This window comes from Mya arenaria, chromosome 12, assembly GCF_026914265.1.
Source record: "Mya arenaria isolate MELC-2E11 chromosome 12, ASM2691426v1".
Lineage (NCBI taxonomy): Eukaryota > Metazoa > Mollusca > Bivalvia > Myida > Myidae > Mya > Mya arenaria.
The window spans coordinates 7,732,529-7,752,048 of NC_069133.1; the positions used below are offsets into that span (position 1 = coordinate 7,732,529).

At 32.7% G+C, this 19,520-nt stretch overlaps 1 protein-coding gene and 1 long non-coding RNA gene across 2 annotated transcripts in view; one reads left to right on the forward strand and one right to left on the reverse strand.

Moving 5' to 3' along the window:
* Positions 1 to 19,520, forward strand: part of LOC128211386 (von Willebrand factor D and EGF domain-containing protein-like) — a 60,344-nt gene that overhangs the window by 8,075 nt on the left and 32,749 nt on the right. The window lies entirely within an intron of this gene.
* On the reverse strand, positions 784 to 15,456 carry LOC128211387 (uncharacterized). Its single transcript, XR_008257276.1, has 4 exons — positions 15,200 to 15,456; positions 8,187 to 8,260; positions 2,847 to 2,968; positions 784 to 2,436 (listed from the first exon to the last, which is right to left on the reverse strand). It is a non-coding gene; the product is annotated as an uncharacterized LOC128211387 (long non-coding RNA).

Genomic DNA, 19,520 nt, shown 5'->3' on the forward strand with positions numbered 1-19,520 from the left:
GAGAAGAATATTTTTAAAGATTTACTATATAACACTACGTAAAAACAAGGACCCCCTAGGCGGGGTCAATTTTGACCCTGTGGCAATAATTTGAACAAATCTGGTAGAGGTCCACTAGATGATGCTGTATACCAAATATCTAAGCCCTGGGCCTTACAGTTTCGGAGAAGATTTTTAAAGATTTACTATATAACACTATGTAATGAAACTAGTGACCCCTGGGGCGGGGCCATTTTTGACCCCAGGAGAATTTTCAAGGTTCTAGGCCTTGTGGTTTTTGAGAAGAAGATTTTTAAAGTTTTCCCTATGTAAGTCTATGTAAAACAAGTGACCCCCGGGGCAGGGCCATTTTTGACCCCAGGGGGATAGTTTTAACAATTTTGGTAGAGGGCCACTAGATGATGCTATATACCAAATATTAAGGCTCTAGGCCTTGTGGTTTTGAAAAATAAGATTTTTAAAGTTTTTCCTTTCCGTTGCCATGGCAACCAGAGTTCTGCATGGAATTCCATTCTTTGAACAATTTTCAAAGGGGACCACCCAAGGAACATTCCTGTAAAGTTTGGAAGAAATTGGCTAAGCGGTTTATGAGGAGATGTCGTTTAAAGTAAAAGTTTACGGACGGACGGACGACAGACGGTGATCACAAAAACATTTACTTATTAATTATTATAGCACTGCGCATAGTAATATACTTTTCATTTTTTCATTCCCCCCCCCTTCCCCCCCCCCTGGGAATATATGGCATACACAAACCAAACTTATACTCTCAATTGTTTCAAATGAACATTATTATTTATTAACTATTTTGATTCAATTAGCATTCACATTTAGTCAAGTCACCATGATTTGCATTTGAATTTTTGCTATTTGTAACATTAGACATACCTTATATACTTCATTTGTACCAAAATTAAACAAATAACGATCTGTATTATAAGATAGCACAATTTGAAAAAAAGAAAAAAAACAACTTTTATTACTTAATTAATTGCTTAAACAATAAACATACATTTTTCCATCCTTTTTTATGAAATTCAAAAGCCATTGCATTACTCTTCATATTGACAAACAAGAAATAAAAATAGTTCATGTATGTAATCATCTATTTTATTTAATTTAAACAATCATTTGATATCATTATAATTTAGTTCTTACAAATCATGTAAGTAATTTCACTTTCAATAAATTGAGAGTTAATAAACAGTCACAAGACAAATTCCTTTTATTGGATCTTCAATGTCAGATGGAAAGCTATTATTAAGGACCCAAGTGATGTTTGTTCCTGCATCTGAACTGCCTAATTGCAGCCAATTTTGCATTGAATGTTACATATTTGGGTTAATTAAGGGCTATAATCCCTGTCCCGACAATTTTGAAGATAGAACTTAACAAAGTTATTGACTGGCTAAAAGAAAAATATAAATTGAGGAATATAGGCAATGTAATCTTTACAGATATACAAAAATGATTCGCAGATACATATTTAGACTTATCGACATTTTACTTAATATCAAAAGGTTCTTACAAATTATTTATAATATTATTCTTCATATACATACACATTATTTAGTAAACAGTACTGTTTCAACAATTCAAACAAATACATAGTTACAAATGAAATGTTGCTGTATTATGGCAAACACTTGGTGTTCTATCAGTACTTTAACTGAACTGGAACCTCAGATCAGCCCATAAAGAAATGGAGTCTAGTAACTTCCCACTCGCCTGCCTCTTGGAACAACTGGGCCATGATTTTACCAGTTACCAGTAAGTGTTCTTTTAGACCATCATGTTGGTCAAAAATGTAATCAGACAAATCAAGACTGTCCGTAACTGGAAATCGGACCTGTTTCAATACATAGGCCACACTTTTTTTATCCAACTCCTTCCAAATGATGGGTAGTGACATGGACATTCCTCAATCTAACTTCTGCAGTGACTTCATTCATTCCTTTAGTCAAATACGGACAGTGTGAGCTGTTGAGATAGACAGCTCCTGTGACATCACATTTTATTGTGAAGAATGTCCAGCATAGATGGCTTGTCATCTAATGTAGCTAATATGTCCGCCCGGTCAGCTCAATCGGTAGAGCGTTGGACTCTGAATTGGACATCCCGGGTTCGATTCCCGGGCGGACCAGGTGACCTCTGTTGTGATTGGTTATGAAATCCTTTCTACGACCATTCGCACTGTACCACTGCACCTGGCATGTACAGAAGCTGTCAGTTCCTTGCAGAGGTGAAGGCACCTAGTACTGGTTCTGCCCAGGATAGGTGTGGGTGGTTGAACCTTCACTCTGGGACCCTTCAATGTGCTCACGCCGGGACCCGGAGTATAAACTACTAACACCACCACCTGGCAGCCTGCTCTGAAGCTTGTCCATAGCCCCATATGTGTGGCCAGTCATCCATTATCCCCATTTTAATGATAATCTGAAAATAATCCCAAGCACATTTATATGCATATTTATTATATCATATCCGCTTCTATACACTTATCTTCTCTAGGATGTTCAAACAGGCTTGATGTGACAATACAAAATGTGAAGACAAATCAACAGTGAGATACAACAAGTATATTGAATTTTCTGTCTGATTTAAAATGATTTGTAATATAAACAGGACAGGTGAAACTTCCTATTCGACAAATATCTTTTTTTTATTGTCATTTCCAAGCATTTTTTATGATAAGATTATTTAATATTTCACAACTTAAATACTATCAGGAAGTCATAAGATTAACCATCTATATATATATAATAAATCATATATATATTTATATTTAATATATAAAAACAAGTCATTATACAATTGATATACACAAATTAAAAAGGTATTTATACTTCTGAAACACTGTTGCACAAGCCACTGGGCACAAAGAGGTTGATGAAGGTTTTCCTGATGCCCTTTGAGGTTTCCCACAATAATGAGAAAGATGACCTCTGAGAGAGATGGTGGTTATTTCCTGAAACATTAAATTTATACATGTTGTATATAATTTAAAAAAAGGACACTTGACAATATACAGAATGCTGTACATAAAATTCATAAGTCCTATAAATAAATGCTTTTGAAAAATTCCAGAACATATAAACAGCAAAACCCAAAACCTCTTGATTTTGTTCTCAATTGGCTAACAGAGGAAGTATTTTTTTTTCAAGAATCCATGAAAACCAGTGATATAAAACTGCTGACAAAAAATTAGATCATGCATTTTTCTTTAACTGTTAGTAATAGTTTAACCCACAAAACATTGGCTTTCAAACGAAAATATGCAAATCTGCGATATGATCTATGTCAGCAGTCTTTTATCATTGGTTTGCAGATACTATTAAACCCAAAAATTTGCTCTTTCCAAGACAAAAAAAATAAAAAAGTTGTAAAAACGGTAAATTTGTGAGAGTGCATGCAGCTTTAATAATAATTAATATATTCTTGTAATGAAGCTGTTATGTGCTAAAAATAGAACCCAATGAAAAATAAGCATATCCTAATAAGCCTAGCTTTAATATTATGAAGTATTTACTGAATCAAATAGACATATATAGGCAAATGACTGAAAAGCTACCATAATTAAAGCTGCACTATCACAGATTAAACATTTCGACAACTTTTTAATTTTTGTCTTGGAACAAGCCAATTTTCGCTACAATCCATGGAAACCAGTTAATAAGACTGCTGACAAAAAATTAGATCGCGGATTTTTATATTTAAGTTCATAAATTGATGTTTTATGCATTTTTCTTAAACCGTTAGTAAGGTTTTAAGCTCTAAAACATTTTCGAAAATATGAAAATCTAAGATCTGTTTTTTTATCAACAATCTTACATCAATGGGTTCCAGATATTTACGCAAAAATTTGCTCTTTCCAAGACAAAAATAAAAAAGTTGTAAAAATGGTAAATCTGTGAGAATGCAGCGTTAAGAGTATTTTTTAAACTTATAATGAAAGTCATTTGCATTTATTTTACATAAGCACGAAAACTAATGTGTTATTTATTCTGAACTCCTTTATAAAAATGTAGGACAAAACATCCCATGTCATTTTTGACTAAGGGGACAAAACACGTCCAACCCATTTAGACAGGGTTGACAAAACAACCCAGATCATTTTGACATGGTGGACAAAATAACCAGGAAAATATTGGCAGTTCAAAAAGTTAAGACCCCCCTCCCATCCTACCAACACTTGAAAGATTAAAACTAATTGGCCATTATCAAGATGTGTTTTATTACCCCCAATAAACACCCTTTTTCACTTAATTTATTAGGTTTAGAAATGTTACTATGGAGATCTTTATCACAGCATAAGGAAGACACAGTGACTTTAATCATAAGGATTTGCTACAAAGCTACAGTACAATATTAAGTTCAGCATTATGATAATCCTTACTTCAAAACACTCTTCATAAAAAGGTGTTCAAGGCCAAAATCTAATATTCATATTCATTACAGGCTGCTTTGCATGACAATTATTAATTTCAGATATTTGCTTTAAGCAATTTATTTTTAATTATAAAAACACTTTCTCATAGTTTTCAGTTTTCATCTTCTTTTTGATATTGACATGTTAATATTAAAGCGGCCTCATGTGTTTTTAATATTTATGTTAGTCTTATATTAAAGCTGCAACCTCACAGATTGAACGTTTTGACAACTTTTTTTAAAAATTTTGTCTTCGAACAAGCGAATTTTTGCGTAAATATCTGCAAACCAGCGATAAAAGACTGCTGACAAAATATCAGATTGCAGCTTTTCATACTTCCATCCAAAATTGATGTTTTATGCATTTTTCTTAAACTGTTAGTAGCAGTTTAAGCTGTAAAACATTAAATTTGGAATGGAAATATCAAAATCTGAAATCTAATCTTTAGTCAGCAGTCTTTTATCACATAAGCAGGTATTTACGCAAAGAAATTCTAATACATAAAGTTTAAACAAAAAATAAAAAAGCTGGAAATCAATACATACACAAGTTGACTAACATATATTTTGAATAATAAACCTTAAATTACTTTCCAAAGAATGCATTTAAGGAAAAGTTACTTACTGAAAACAAGACTGTAACAATGCATGTATTTTAAAGTGAAAACGCATATATATTATGTATTTTAAAAATGTAATCCTTTATACTTTTTACTCTTTCTGTTTTTAAAAAGGATGTAACCCTAACCAAATCATTTTATTTTTGGCCCTACTATAACACAATCAAGAATTTAGCCCCACATTCCAGAATGCAGGGCTTAAATTGTGTTATCATTTTGATCACTGACATGACATCATTGACAAAATAAGGATTCAAAAATCTTTGTTTCCGCCCAACTGACCCTATTTTCATCCTTCTGATCCTTTTTTGTTTTTGGTGTTTTGATCAATATGTGCTTTTTTAGTAAAGACCTTAATAATTCCCTGATATAGGTCAGTTTGCCAAAGAAACATGGTCCTAAAAAAAACAACAGTTACCGTATGCCTACCTTTTTTGATATTTAAATGGAAACTATGAATACTTTTTTTTGGCCTAAGCAACAATTTTTGTTTGAAGCCAGATGTGCATACTGTGTATTTTTTTTACTTAATTACATTGTATTGTCTGCGAATTACCAATATCAAATCCATTGTCCTATTTAACAGGATAATGGTTTTGATATTGGTCCCATGTATTATCATTATAAAAAGTGTAGGAATTTTATTCAAGACCATTTGCAAGATGTGTCATGTTTGGTGTCAATATTATGCTTGAATTATCATATTTTATATTTGTCATTGTTAGATATTTAATTTGTATAAAAAAATGAGCAATAATAAAACCTCTAAAGTTTTTTCCTCAGTTGGTAAAAATTACACCTGTTGTTGGGTTAATAAAAGTCTGCTTGCCTATGGCTCCATTATGGCTTGACCCTGTCACACCCCCTAGTGTGACTGATACATATTTGTGAGGCCAAAGGGGGATCTATCTTCATTGAATGTCAGTATTTATTTTAGCTCCACCCCTTTTACTTGACCTGGCATCGCCCCTTTCACTGAACCTGACATCTGATTGGCTGAATGAATATGCCTTTTAAAGGTTTCCTTATGACTGACAGCCCCCACCCCCCACAGAGAAAGACTGGTCATTTGAGACAATCACTATCATATTTTGAAAAGGCGGCTATATGCATGACTATGAATTGGCTTGTAATTGATTTAAGATAATGATCATTATCTGCAGTTAAGCACTTAAATTCATAAAAAATTCATGTTCCTTATACTATGAAAATTTTGGAAGAAATACATGACTGTCAATTTAGAATTGAACTTAATTTCCATGTAAATATACTTAAATTGTATAACATGTCGAAGGCAAAATGTAGATTTTCACAGACTGATACAAAAATTTTGCTAAAAGGCATGTTCATTTTTTCAAGATAATGACATTAATAGAAGGTTTCTACTTTGTGTAAGGTTTTCTGAATTTAAACATGTTTTTTTGTCTTCAAGTCTCTTAACATTACCAAATAAAAAGAACTGTCCTCCAGTTTGTATTATGTAGAATAAGATGTAATTTGGAAGTAACTGTAATTTGTTACAAAGATGGTTTAACCAAAACTTAATGAAAATCCCACATTGATTTCGTGCATTTATATATATATATATATATATATATATATATATATATATATATATATATATTAATACATATAGCCCGGAATTATAGCTATTCTAGTTTTTCCGACCTAATCCTCCGGTACAAACAAAATTAAACCGTTGTAATATACACACATTACTTCGGAAACAATAGAGTCATTGGACTGTCAATAGCTCGAAATTCACATTTTATTTGTTACTTCCGGGCTATATGTATTAACATAACAGGGTTTTCCCATGCTGGTACAAATAAAAGGCGAATTTCGAGCTATTGAAATTCGTGTAACAGTCCAATGACTCTATTGTTTCCTACGTATAATTCTGGGCTACAACTATTAAGAGCATATACTATCACACTCATCTGATATATTGGGGATTAAATTTATGTACCAGTACATTATCTTACAGAATGATAGTGATAGTCATTATCAAATTATTATCCTGATTAATAAGTAAGTTGTTGAGTGAAAACTATTTTTAAATTGAGACAATAAGGTGGATGACATGTTAAGTTATTGAAAGCTTTGAAGATTTTATACAAAAGTTATAAGTTGTCTCAATTTATGATTTCGAAAACCATTCAATTGGCAGGCCTAAGCATCATGAGCCACTCACAGACTTTGATGGAATTGGTAAAAGACAAAAAATAAATATTTACTTTCTTAGTGTTGCAATGCAAAAGATACTAGGCCTACTTTCTATCGAGTAAAACATTCTTAATATATAAAGCTTTTTTCCATTTGCCAAATAATGGAAAATTATTTGAACTTGATTTTGAAAAATAATTATTTTTTATCCTGACTATATAATCATTTAGTCTTTAAAACAGACTCTCTTCCTTTTAAACTCTAAAATATCTTTAAAAATAAAATAAAATACATTTAAACCCATTAAGATTTAATTAATTATTTAAACAGGCCAGTCTGCACTGCCTTTTCAGTAAGGATTTTAGTCAAAATCATATCTTCGTAAGAACAAGACAGTACACCATAGGTAATTATGACCCCCCCCCCCCCAATAATTATGCATATTATGCATATTTGTATACATGTATTAGCTAGACATTATACAACGATAAGTGTATTGTATATATTAGTGAGCAAATAAATGCATTAATAAATAAATAAATACAGATTTATACTGGTAAATAGATTTATAAATATAAATATTTTAGGAAAGATAAACATTAGATAAAAAATATTATCAAAGCCTTTTTAGCCATATTGTATTGGCTGGTGGGGTTACTCAAAATTACCGTGCATGGTCCGCTTACAACCAATTAAATATTTTCAATAGCTCTGAGAATGATTCATACAATCTTTGATATGATGTCAGTTTTTTTACATGGCATGGCTTGACTTGATCAATATAAATTTTATATTATATGACTTGCACAATTCACATGACTTTTCATATATATCCTTTAAGTTTTGTGTGATAATAGATCTTTGATCTAAATTTGTGATTCAAAACTTAAAGATACATATATATATATATATTTACTGCTTCGGAATCACACTTTACACACAAGACATGTTAAAATAGATTATTGTACTCACTGTTTTTTAATTTAAGTTTATTCATCAAACTCTGTCACTCTAGCTGTCTCTGTATTATCAGCATCACACATCAACTAAAAAATAATAATAATAAGAATTATAACAAGAAAGGTTCAAGTAGTTAAAAAATATATGGGCTGTCATTGGACATATAATATAACAATTTACCATGATTCCATGAAATATTTTTACAAACTAGCAAACCTGAACTCTTTAGTAATTTTTTACATCTTTGTGAGATTTTGCATAAAGCATCTATCTAATTCTTTGTTAATTTACCACATTAAAATTAAAATATATTGATTAACTGTACTTTTATTTATTTTATAAATATCTTATATGTTGTGCACCAGTCAATTGTAACCCTGGCGCCCCCAGGTCCAGGGAATAGCGGGGACTTTGACTTTCGGTCCAGCCAACCCTGGGTCTAATCCCCTCCCCTGCGGGAACGAACTGATGGTAAAACCCCGGCCAAATGCCCCTGCACACCAGAGACTCTATATAAGGCCCAATCTCGGCTAAATTTGGCTCAAAGACAAAACCACTGCGGTCACCCGGCCCTGCGTGGCCACATAGAAAGTAAAAACACGGCCAATTCCCGACTATTCCCAGTATACCCCCGGACCGGGGGGGGGGGCGTGGTTAGTAACCGTTACAATTGACTGGTGCATTGGTACAATTGACTGGTGCATTGGTTATAATAACTGAGAGGCCTCAAAGATGCTCACATGACTGTGACCTTTTAGCAGATTAGAACAAAGAAAGGATTTTTAAGAAATATACTCAATGAAACAGAGTAAAACTTTATTCAGGGGCTATACACCGTATGATGAAATAGCGAAAGAAGAGAAAATTGTCGAAAACTGACATGAATTTGGTATCAATGTGTACAATGCATTGAAACTAACTAACTGAAGTACCACATAGTTTACAATTAATTGATTTTTCACATTTTTTTTCCATAAAAAAGATTACTAGGTGGGTATACCTAGTATAATTAATTTTTATGTGTGATTGGCTAGTCGATGTTATCACTTAATGTTACCAAGCTAGGTATATATTAAATCAAATAAATAAATGTAAACTTTCATAGCAGTGGATACAACACTGGACTGCAATTTTGGCGACCACAGTTTGAACCCGGTCTCTGTTATTTTTTCTTTACATTTTGATATTTTTTTACCAATTATGATATCAAAAGGATAAACATTTTATTGAATAATTGTCCTGTATACTGGGACTGACCCTACTGTTTGTATAGTCCATTGGTTAAAGAAAATAGATTAAAAAAGAGAAAAAAATAATTGTAAAGTGTGTGTTTAAGGTAGCACTACCCTAATGAAAACCTCCACTTGAAATGCTTCATTTTAATGTTTTATCCTTTATTGTTAAGCACATACCTACACATCTTTTGTGGGTTCATGTGAGCAGTTCAACTTCAAAGCAACCCAGAAGCTGACATACATGCCATATCCCCCGGAGGGGGAAAAATCCCCCGGAATTTCGACCCATCCCCCGGTCTCCCGGAGGGGGATGAAAATCCCCCGAAATTAAAAAAAGTGTTTAAAATTACGCAAAATTATCACAGGGTTTAATTATATATGCCTGTTTGCAGTTATAATGCCCTTCTTGTCTTAATTGGATTATCAACTGATGGTGTGTTTTAACAACACCAATTGGGTGACACTTAATAAGTCAGCAGGGCACATTTCATGCATTGTTTTGATTGAAACTGTCAGAATTTGCATAAGAAATGTCAATTAGACTGGTCAGATAAAAGGACGATTTTCATTGGTTAAAACTATAGGTTTTATCCAATCAGAGAGGATGTAACAAATTAAAGTGTTTAAACATGTGTCATTGTCATCAAAATGATTTATGATTTAAAGGTGACAGTACATTATTTGGTAAAGAAAAGGATTAAAATAACTAATAGACAATGCTGTTCTTTGTTATGACCCACTAATATGTTTACATACATGACATGACCTTCATCTCAAATATCGGAAAATAACAGAACTTCCAGAAGAGAAACTGAAAGTAGACAATTCGGATGAAATGACTTTTATTTATTTTAATATTATGGTGGTGATGTTTTTTATTTTTTGATGAATGCCAAAAGATGATATGTTTATGAACTTAAACAATAAATTATGCATTTGCTTTTTATCAGAAGCAAACAAATCTGACTATTTGGGAATTGAAATGAAAAATATTGATAAATCATTCCATTCTCTCTATTAGTCTGAAAGTCATCATTTATGATCATAATGAGCAGATTTTGTATCCAATTTTAGAGGAAGGTAAGCCCATTAAATTGTCTCTGAAACATATTTTTCTGTGAAGTATTCTATTTTGCAAGTGAGTGCTTTTATTATGCAATATGGCTGTGTCTCATTAAAATATAGATGAAGTGCTGGAAAAAGGGGTAGACAAGGTAAATTGGCACGTGTGTCATGCCCGTAATGCTACATGGCGATGATGAAAATTCTCTGGTATGTGACCCAAATCCCCTTAAATTCTGGACATAATCCCCTCGGGAGTCTTTCAAAATTATGGCAATTTGTTTTTGTGTACTTGCGTCTTAAAATACTTTGAAATTTTGTCAAATTAGACCTGCTAAAAAAACCCCCTGAATACTACCAAAATCCCCCCTGAATTTTCAGACTTTTGAACATTAATCCCCCTGAATGGTCTCAAGAAAATATGGCATGTTTGGAAGCATCTTTTTATTATTTTCCATTTCATTAGCTTACATTTTTCAACAGTAGTTTTATTAGAAAATAGTTATTTTCTTATACCGAAGGTAAAACATACTGTTGTGTTTTTTTTGCATAATGTTCCTAAAAGTTTAAAGATATTTCATATTGATAAGGAACAGGTCATGAGTATTTTTTTAACTTGTTGATTTCGCTGTAAAATGACATTCACAAGCTAAATCTTAGTAGACCAAAGCAGGGTTAGACACTAACATTTTTCACAAGGTAGTCCCTCGGACTACTGGATCCCAAATCTGGGTAGTCCAGCAAAAACTATGGTAGTCCATAAAAATGCAAGCCTGCAACGGATTCCTTCAGTGTTTTGTGAGACTTAGCCTTCTTAGAACATTGTCAGTATAACCCTTTGATTGGTCATGATTTTTATCTGTTTCAATCTTAAAATTTCCACATTCTTCAAAACAATTTTTGGCCATTAAATTTAATTTTAAAACCAAAAAAAATGCTAAAAACTATGCTAAAATACCTCAGATTAAAAATCTAAAAACCATGCTAAAATACCCCATAATCTGTCACTTTCAGGAAAATGTTGCAATAAATCACTTGACACTAAAACACCTCGACTGAGATCGTTGCTAAGTTATGGCACAAATGACAGACATCCTACTGATAAACAATATTTGATTATTGGCATCCTACTATTCAGTATTCTTTGTTAATCTAAACAACATATCATATAATACTTAAAAAACATGATGAAATAAATTCCGAAAGTGTTATTAATTATTTTTTGTATGGGAGTAAGATAACAATTAACATGACGCTGCCTGTCACTCAAACTAGCGTCCAAATTAGGCAGGGCTTATCAGTTGCCGTTGCTATCCGCCATGACCTCCGACAATCCTCACATATCAACAGTAGTGTAATTACGCTGTTATATATATTTAACACAAATTATGTCTCATAATTGAGAGATAGTAAAGACAGTTTAAGAAATCCGAAATACTGACATTTTCCCTTTATGCCGCTAAAATTATAATTGATAACAAGGGACTGTTTAGTAGACTAATTCAATTCTCAAAATGTCTTAATGTAAACGTACATAATATACGTATATTTCCGTTTTAATAGCCTTAAAATAAGAAATATCATTATGAGAATTAGTGTACAATATTGATGATATATTGCGATTTAGTTTGATTTTGAAATTTGTCTCCTTATTGTGCGAAAAGTTTTAAAACCGAGGCATATACATTTGCATTTAAGTTTGTTTGACATATTAGTGAAAAAGACACCTCAATTTATGTGAGTTACATTTTTTTATTAAATTTAATTAAATATCTGATATATAGCTTAAGGTCACAAAAAGTATATACGTATAGATAAAACAAAATCATATTTTAAAATGACGCAAATCAAAGTAAACACCTTTGCATGTATAATGACTATGGTCGTTTCAAAATTTCTATGCTTATTGTTAGAACAGTTTTGCATGTCATTTAAAACGGAAATTTATTCATTGAGAGAAACAATAAGGTAGTTATATAAATAATGATAATAATGCATTACACTTGTATAAAACAGGTGATTCTGAATCGAAAAAGGAAGAAAAACAGCGAAATCCATTGAGTTTTGACAATGGATCTATACAAACATCTTTTTTTGTTGATTTTCGGATAGGAAATTAATACATGTTTTGTTTCCCTTTATTTGAGTTTTAAAATAGAGACTGTTATTGTACTGTAACAAAATTCCGATGTTATTTAGAAATAAATTATTTTAAAGTCTAGACATTTTTCTACCTGAATTATACATTGCATACAATTAATAATAATGAACTTATTTAATGTTATACTTGGTTTTATTGCTACGTTTTACCATGTTCCATGCATTTTTCATCTGATTGTCATTTATAACTTTTGTATTATTATCGTCTGCTTCTGGGTATTTGTCGGAGGTCATGTGACACTGTAGGTGTAGCCTTATCGCTATCGGCGTGGTGTTAATTGTTATTGGCCCTAGCTTCAATGTATAAAATGTTACATTTTGGCGCGAAAATTAAAGCACACAACTCTGTCATCGTCTGCACTTACACTGCATTATACCTGTTTTGGCAGTATGATTAATTTATCAGCTGTTCTTCTAAAAGCCAGTTTAAAAGATTGCATAAGCCAGACATAATATTCCTTCTGTTTGCTTTAAATAAACACCGACATTTGACAATACCCTAAACCATAATAATCATGACGTATTTTCAGAAAATCTAAAAATAGTTACAACCGTCAAGTGTTTATCTGCATCGTATCTTTCATTGTTTTTGACTGAAAATGCAAGGGATTTAGAAAATCTGCCACTTGGACCCAAATCTACCTTGCTGACATTTAAGCAGAGGTGCACATGTCTGACGATTAAAACACACCATAGAGTGTGAAAATGTTTTTTTCCCTTTCTAAATAAAGACATTCTACTGACTGGTTTAAACATTAATCGAAAGGCTATACGAAATGCGCGCGAAATTCGGTTAACAGTCCATGTTGTCCGGAACTGCCCGGCCATCTTCGGCAAGCTTTACAATGAGTGTTTACCGGTGATAATCGGCTTCTTGACATCACGTTTTACGCAAGTTTAAGCGTAATAAAGATTTTATGCTCAATTAACTGATGTGATATTTACTTTCTTCTAGTAGTCCGACGGACTATTGACTTAAAATGTCTTGTAGTCCGACCATAAATCTGGTAGTCTCGGACTACCGGACTACTGTTAGTGTCGAACCCTGCCAAAGAATTGTACGTTTACGGATTTTTGTATCTTTTTTGATATGGCAAATCCTTCACATACAAATTGTTTAGTATCAAAAGTGGGTAGTTATTCCGATCGGGATTCTGGGTTAAAGCATTTAATATCTCAAAAATATCATAAAACAAGAAATATTACCAGATTATGTAATTTTATATCAGTTCCATACATAAAAATGTCATATCCTATGAATAATTATGAGTTTGACGTTTATTTTTCATTTCTTGCTGTCAAAACATAGCGATATATACATGAAGGGCACCTGCAAGGCTTCAGGGCACAATTTTTAAACAATTGGAACATTTCGGCCATGGCTGAGTTGTTACGATTGTATTTTCGAGGTCTATCTAGAAGCTTGTCAGTGGTGGCCGAGTTATTACGATTGGGTCGAGTTGTTCCGCTTGGCATAATTGTTGTCTGTGTCAGTCAACTTTTGTTTTATTGGAAAGGTAAATAATGTGTTTTAATGCAAAATAACTTTTCACTTACATGGTAAAGTATGAATATAAACCTTTATGATCAATTTAAACCATAAAATACTTCACTTAATACAATTTCAATATTTTTCAAAACCCCCCCGGTTTTTGCACAAACCCGTTTAGACGTTACTGGCTAAGGTCACAAATCCGAACACTTTCTGATGTTTTTTACAATTATCTTGGAGAGTTTATGTTGTAGTAAGTTAAACTTTCGTATGAAACATCTTTGGTTCATGTGAAAACAGCTGTCAAAGTACAGATTCACGATCTCGTCAATATTATGTCGAAAATCGTTCAATTTTATGGATAGTAAATCACCCTTCAAAATACGCTATGGAGGGCACAAATACCGAACACTTGAAAAGCGAAAATACATGGTCATACAATTATAATTAAAAAGTATGCTATATTAAATAAATGGCATTTTTTAGAAAAATGCTTAACAAAACAAGATGAAACTTTGCAAGTGTGACCAAGGCAAGCCTCTGTATTTATCTAGATCATCGAATAATCGATCACGGTAAACAAATGCGTGTTTTAGCCGGTGTTCAGGATTTGTGCCGTGTTAGGAAATGTACCGTCAACCAGTAAGGATTGGAAGAACGTATTGCACGTCTATAATTTTAGACTGGGGGGGGGGGGGGTAGCTACAATAATGAGCAATTAGGGATACTTTTTTTTTATTATTTTGACATTTCATGTGTATCCCTGTAACTGCCATAGTCTTAAAATCGTCAAAAGACCCATTGACGGTCATTTAGGTGGACTATGGGGGGGGGGGGGGGGGGCATGATAACAATTGACTGGTGCAACCACTGGGACACCATTTTTTATTATTTTGATATTTCTTAAAATACTCGTTGACGGCTATTTAGGCAGAGTAGCCCCACTCCTTGTCGAAGTGTGGATAAGAAGAGGACTGTTTCAAGTGAACGTTCTTAACGAGATGTCCTACTTATTGACTGTTTATATATTCAAAAATCAAGACAAAAAATTAAATGGAAAAAAATAAATGACTTACCAATGGGTGTTTGAGATATCCATTTGGCACCACTTTAGTGCCATTCATCGCTCTTCAAAGCTCCATAAAACAAAATCATTCGTCTAACACATTCCCGACATCTTAACACAGATGGTATTGATTACTGTGACATGTTGGTGTTAAACCGGTTTGAAGGTGCATTCACTCGAGTAATAAAGTCAAAGATGCACTCTTAAGTACTGCCAGATAAGGTTTACCACAATTAATAATGTTGTTTCAATATTCCTAAAAGAATGAATAAATGTCGAAAACAATGGTTCTTATGAAGGATATCGAGTTAAATTTGAAAGAAATGAGCATTACACACGGTATTTCTACCTTATGAGACTATAGTAGACCACAATAAATTTTTTAGCATTTACCAATCATTAAATATTTTTTGCGCTTTCTGCTATTAAAAACACGGTTACAATCTTGTTATCAGTAATAAATATTTTCAATAAATGCATTATTTAGTATGTAGTTAAAGGTTTATCAGTCACAATTGATGTTTGTTATATATGTGTATGTATTGATTTTGAATAACAGTGTCACTAAACAAAAAAATAAACAAATTTACGCAATTTCACAACCCTTTTTCCAGTTCTTCTGGATTACCCTGTATCCCCTGCCTCGAAACGAAAAGTTAACTTGGACGACATCGGTACGTTGTGGTTGTGGGGGGGGGTCACCCCCCCCCCCCCCCCCCCCTTCTGGCCACTAGTGCAATTGCAAAATTAATTTTGATGCGTGAGGGATATACTTAAGCGACGATGTTAACCATTGCTTCAATATTTATGCATGCATATATGTACTTGTTGGCAGTTTGGGTGCCTCATTTCTACATCAAAAATGCTCAACCAGGTATGAGTTTATTGTATAAGTTATAGCTCGTAGTTTGTAAAATGTGGTTCTTTAGCAAATTTGTTTTAAATACGAAATAAAAGGTGTTGCTTCCAAGGTATGCATGATCAAAATATCCATAAATTATGTATGAGTCCCTTTTGCTGAGTGGTTATGCTATTTATTTGTCCATGACGTAAAAAGCGTAGGTTCAACCCTGATTAAAACAAGACTTTATTTTCATACTTTCATTGTATTTTGTTCTGCAATTTCAGTATCAAAGAGTTAACTAATTATTTCAGACACATTACCTGGAAAATGATTATTTGGTGCCAATGAGGTACGAGTCCCTTTAAGAATGACAAAGTGTTTTTACAATCAGCTAGATAACAAGTTCATTTTTTCCACATATACAAGATGATCTACAAGTAATCATCATATGTGTATTTTTGCTTCACTACTATCTTGTAGGATGACTGGCTTATATACTACTACCGGGTATGTAGTAAAGTGACAACATGGCATTAATTACCAATTAATAGCGTTTATTTTGTAATGCAAAATTCACCAGCCTTACATGTTTGTACAGTTCGATATTTTTTTCTAAAACATATACTAGTAATACTGTTTGAGGAAGGCATTGGCACATGATGCATGTTAACATTCTAAAATGCCTTGCAGCATTTTTAATGGTGTTTAGCTTGGACCAGCTCAAAACCAAATAATAGGGGTTGGAAAGTCTTTGGTTTAGGAGTTAAAAAGTCTTTAATATGGTTATTAAAATAATTCAACTAGGGGTTGAAAAGTCTTTGTTATAGGAGTTAAAAAGTCCAAACAGGTAGGGGTTGAAAAGTCTTTGAAATAGGGGTTTAAAAGTCTAAGGGTTGAAAACTGAAAAGTGTTCTTTTTTAGAAGGGTTAAAAAGCCTCTTGGGGTTGAAAGGTCCTGCTCCCCTGCAGAACAGTGTGTATGAAATAAACTATTATCTTAGGTAAAACATTTCATATGGATTTCCATCAATTAATTACATCTTCATTAAAAATCAAGAAAATGGTACATTTTCTGTGTAAAGGTACTGACAACCGAAATAACATTTTCAAGCGTAAAAGTGAGTATAGCTTTGAAAAAATGAATAAGTTCTTAGTCGTTTGTAACCACAACTTAATCGATTAAAAATGGCGTCTGAGGAGATGAACTAGTGTAAAGATATTTAAAAAATGGAATTTGTGTCACTGGTTGAGTAAGAATACTTCAGGTAATTTTTGATATGATTTATTGCATTCAAATTCATTAAAAGATGCTTAAATCTTATCGCTAAGATATCAGCACAGAAGTATTAGCTTGGAATTGGATGGATACAATGTCAGGACACAGGTAAACAATAAAACAAAACTTCAAATATATTCCTAAATAAATAAATAGGTGTTCTTTTAAGAGATTTAGGAAAGTTGAAATATTTTCCCATTAAAATTTATTGCCAGAACCTCCAATTGGATTAAGCCCATTGCCAATGTTACCAATTGGAAGATTCCAATGGGACAATGTTCCAATTGGAGTTTTCCAATTTCCTGACTTTTCCCATATTGAATTGTGGGAAATATCCAATTGGAAAAAATGGTCGACGGGATTTTTTTTTTACAAAAAATGATAAAAAGTACTATAAACGCACTTTTTCTAGATAACATTATAACCATTAATGATAATGATTGTTATTAATCACTAATTCCTTTTTTGAAAATGTGGGAGAATTTTCCAACAAAAAATGTTGGGCTGATTTTCCAATTGGAAAAACCATTTTTCCAATGGGAAGGCCATTTTCCAATGGGACTCCCATTGGAAAAGTTGACTTTAAATGCCAAAAAAACATATTTCTAAATTAAATTTCAGGAAACAAAAAATATCTCTTATTAGTATTACCTAACACATTTTAAAAATACAAAAATAAAAAACATTGGGTGAAAAATAAAAAAAATAAGTTTGCAAAAATTCCGGATTTGCAAACTTAATCCGGATGCTGTTAAATTAAAGTATCATACCTAAACATGTTTTTACTTTAAGATGTCTATTTTACTATTTTTCAAAATATTTTTTCATATTTTGAATTTGACGTTCATTAGCTCTACTGACCAAAGGCCAGAATAGCTTATGCGATGGCGTTTACGTCGTATGTGCGTCCGTGCGTCAGTAAACAATTGCTTGTTAACACGATACAGTCTTCAATTTTGATTGTATCGCGATGAAACTTGTATAGTCGTAAGATATCCACAAGAGCTCTGTTCCTTTCGAAAAGAAGCCAGATCCGCCTTAGTCCAAATAATTGACGGATTTTTTTACGATTTTTGAAATGGCAGATCGTTTACGAACAAATTGTTTATACCAAAAGTGGGAAGTTATTCCGATCGGGATTCTAGGTTAAAGCATATCGATATAAGATATCATAAAACAAGAAATATTACCAGATAATGTTATTTTATATTAGTTCCATTCACGAAAAATAAATATCCAACGAATTATTATGAGTTTGAGTTTGATGTTGGTGTTTTTTAATTTCATACTGTCAAAACTGTTACGATATATACCAGAAGGGCACCAGCAAGGCTGCGATTCACAGTTTAACCACAATCGGAACACCTCGGAGATGGCCGAGTTGTTACGATTGTATTTACGAGGTCTATCTTAAAGCTTGCCAAAGATGACCGAGTTATTATGATTGGCATAATTGTTGTCTGTTGCAGTAAAGTTTCGTTTTATTGGAAAGGTAAATCCTGTGTTTTAATGCATTTAATGCTTGTTTTGTGCAAACTATCTTTGCGCTTACTTAGTAACATATGAATATCAACCTTTATTATCTATTTCAAACATAAAACACTTCTATAAATACAATTTCAATATTTATTCCCCCCCCCCTGTTTTGGCACAAACCCGTTTTGACGTTAGGGATTAGAAGATTCCCGTATAACACGTCTAAATTTTTAGAAAAGTGTCCGCCCATGCATGACTAAATTATGGCCACTGAAAGTATCTAAAAAAATGCTATTTTTTTAGCCATGTCTAGAATTAAGAGAGACAACTTGTTTTTTTTGTGTTGAATTGTTGGTTTTATGTTTTACTCTCCCTTAGCCATGTTTAAAGGATATCAAAACTACAGTTTAAAGGGGTTGGTTGATATTTAGCGAAAGGCCATTTTAGCCTAATTGGCCAAAGGCCAGAAGTGTCTGTCGTTCGTGCATTAATCTGAAAACAATGGCTGAATGTTTGTTCCAATTATGCCCATGGGGTCATTACTGGCCACGCCCCGGGGTTCACAAGTGTGATATACTTATAAAGGGAAATATTTGAACATCTTTTTGTCTTAAACTGCTAGTCCAAGACCCTTGATATTTTGAATAAGGCACCATTTAGTGGTCCTCTATCAAGATTGTTCAAATTATGCCCTGCCCGGGGGTCACAAAGTTCCTAGAGACTTATAAGAAAACCT